The 3,218-nt window shown below is 47.6% G+C and overlaps 1 pseudogene; it reads right to left on the bottom strand.

Annotated features, from left to right (window-relative positions):
- Positions 1-533: 533 nt before the first annotated feature.
- Positions 534-1,087, bottom strand: LOC121155940 (annotated as a pseudogene).
- Positions 1,088-3,218: the final 2,131 nt, after the last annotated feature.

The raw sequence follows: 3,218 nt of genomic DNA, 5'->3' as shown, positions 1-3,218 counted from the left end.
ATTTGAGTTGATGGCATGAGATGAATTCTAGCGAATTGGGCCCCCTCTGGTATGGAGGCTCTTTCTATGATCTAGAGACTACTCGTCTCTGCTCATCAGGAGCTTATTGTTGACCATGCGTCCACCTGAATTCTGCTTCTGTAATGACCACGGCAGAAGGTGCTCAAGACCCAGTTGTCTCAACTCTTCACAACCGCAGCTTCTCCATAAGGGAAAGAGATCCTGATGAGTGGGTTCGTGCTAACACTCATTACACTTGGGTTTTCTTGTTCTCACTAGCCCTTAGGCATCAGAAGAGGAACTGTGTACATAGTCAACGCTGAAGGTGTCCACACATTTGTGCTCAGCAAAATTTAAGAACTTAAGGAGGGATTTCAAAAGGTTCCTGGAAAATATAAGTTTTGGTGTAGAAAGGGAAACTGATGCATTTCCTTCAAAATACGCATTTTCACCGATTTTTGCAAACTTTCTTAGCCCGATTTTTTTTTTTTTTGGTGGCCACACAGCGCTGGAATCCGGGCGGAGTTGCTGAGGCCAGGTCACCCTGCCCAACACGCCCATATAGACTGCAGCCACTCACCGACTGCTCCCCGGAGCTGGCCTCCCTCACAGCCTCCTGGCCTTCTTGGGGCAGTAGCCTTCGTGTGGGATAGGGGTGTTATCTGTCAGCCCCTTGATGGCTGACAGGTGTCCTGTCCCCAGGCCTTTCACCACCACGCGGACATGTGTCACCCTCTTCCCTGAGGCTTTTGCCGCTGCAGCTATGGCCGCCTCTGTGCCGCACCAGGCGGCCTTCTTAGCAATCCGAAACCGCTGGATGTGCGGGCGAGTGGTTGGGTGGTGACAGATACGACCTGGATCTGTTGTGTTGTTAATAGGATGCCTTGATGTGCGCGAGCTGGATCTTCTCAAATTTCTTTCCTGCCCCGGAGTGGGGGATAGATGCTGAGGCCACCGCACCGCGTGGCCGCTTGCTGCCTCTGGTGGGGACGCAGCGCACAGTCCCAGGGTCCCGGATACGACCCCGGCCGCCGGAGGCCGAGAGCAGGCGCAACGCCCAGGACCCCGCGGCGCGCACCCCCTGCATGGTGCGCACCGACCCCTTTCAGTCCGATTCTTAAACCTCCTGTAAGAACAGCATCCGTCTCAACTGGGCTAGCCCACAGCTGAACTTCTCTTCTTGCCAGGATTGTATCCAACTGTGCTCTAGATCATGTGGTCATCTTTACAAGACATCTAATAAAAACGTGACTTGTCTTCACTCTTACTGTGGCAACTGGCCCCATCTTAATTCCTTGTTCTCCATCTTTTCCAGCTGAACTGAAGGTTTTATTCCTTATCACTGGAATATTCAAGTATTGAATGTGTCTAGATTGTGACAGAACTAAATACATACTGAAGCAAAGGAGAAAAAGACGAATGGCCACACACCAGGTGGCAGAGGAAAGAGGTTCTTAGACGTAGCTTTGCTGACCCTATTGCATTGTTCTCAGGAGAAGCCAGGACTCCCACTGCCAGGCATGTTTAGGATCTTTTTAACAGTTACTGGTGGAAATTAAGGACTTTCCTGCCACCTGAAAGTAAGACAAGCCTGTCATTCTACAGATCCCTTGCAGGAGCCCAAGAGAACACTCTGCAATGCCACCCATCCTAGCTGTCTGAGAAGTTATACAGCAGCAGGCTAGACTGCAATTGGGGTTGAAGAGGAGATGGGGGTGAGTGGTGAATCAAGAATCAATGCACCTTTTCCCCCACCCCCTTGCCTCCAACACTGAGGCATGATAAACCTGGCAACAAACTGGTTCTGGTTTTAGGCAGTGCACTTCTGCCATCTAGTGGTTCTTACTCTTCTCCAGGTCCATTTTGCAGAGGTAACATTTTATGTTCTAAGAACCAAGAATCAAACCAAAGGCAGACTTAAAACAATGTTCCAATGCAGCAAAAACTAGAGAATCACAGTGCGATTTGGGCTCACGTGTCAGTTTGTGACCTTTGAGATCATCTTCATGAGATCAGAATGGAACACGAGGTTAAGGTCCTGAACCACAGTCCAGTCTGTCAAAATAAACAGGAAATTCGAAAACCAGTTCCCATTTCATCGGGAAATAGGGAAAGCTGTCCCATTATCACACATTGATAGTGTCTCTTGCCCTCTCTCCTCCCAGCGGATTCTGAGTGTGCTGTGAACATTGTCCGGAAATCATTTTTACCCAGCAGTGAGCTAGAGAATTGCAAAAGCTGAAAGAAATAAGCTAACAATGCTTGTGCTGCTCTCAGCCCAGGAGTGCCAAACAGCCAAAAATGACACTGCTGAGATTGAACAAGAAAAGTCTCTAGGAGTAGGACTGACAATGGAGGAAAATATGCTTGCTTTCAGATCCTGGGGAAAGTTGGCACTTCACTATATTTTCTTCTTCTTTCATGGTGTCCCTAAGGTAGTTTGTTAAAATATTAATGATCTGTCTGCTCTGGGATGGCAAGCCGGATCAGACTCAGCTACACTGGAGCATATCAACATGCGAATGACACAGATCCCAACTGCTTTCACTCTGAGAAAACTAACCTGAAACACTCCCAAGACCAGCAGAGCACAGCCTCCAGTCGAATCCTGCAGAGGCGACCACCGGCCCTCATGCCCAGTTCCAGAAATACAATTCCTCAGGCAGGAAACAGACTCACAAGCCCTGCAGGGCTTCAAAAAAATTCACGCAGAAATAGAATTTAAAAAGCTGTTGGGCCAGGGCAGGTGCTTGGCACAGTTCCTCAGACTCTCGGGTTGTTTCCATCCTGTCCCAGATTATGTAAATTTGAACCCTGACTATTCTGCAGTTTCCTGCTGAGGCAGGTGATGGCTCAATTTTTTAGGTTCCTGTCTCCTATGTCAGACACTCAGGTTGAATTCCAGAACTCTGGTCTTGGTCCAGTCCCAGCCCTGGCTATTGATTTGGAGAGTGAGCAAGTCAATGGATGGGAGAGATCTTTGCCCTTCAAATGAACAACTTGTACAGTATAGGGCAAATTTATTATTTAAGTCCACTTATATTTTACATAATACATGTTGTACAAAATGAGTTTTATATCCCTTGTACAATAAACTCACAGCTTGATTCAAACATCCTAGATGGCTACAAGGACACTAAAGATTAAAGTTGCTTTCTTTCTAAATGCCCCAGTTTTATGTACATAATTTGAGTGTTGGCATTTGACACTCAGCTGAA

This window comes from Ochotona curzoniae, unplaced genomic scaffold (assembly GCF_017591425.1).
Source record: "Ochotona curzoniae isolate NIBS_2020 unplaced genomic scaffold, NIBS_Ocur_1.0 contig_3190, whole genome shotgun sequence".
NCBI classification, from domain to species: Eukaryota; Metazoa; Chordata; class Mammalia; order Lagomorpha; family Ochotonidae; genus Ochotona; species Ochotona curzoniae.
The sequence above is the reverse complement of the archived record's forward strand: the minus strand, read 5'-3'. Positions and strand labels throughout refer to the sequence as shown.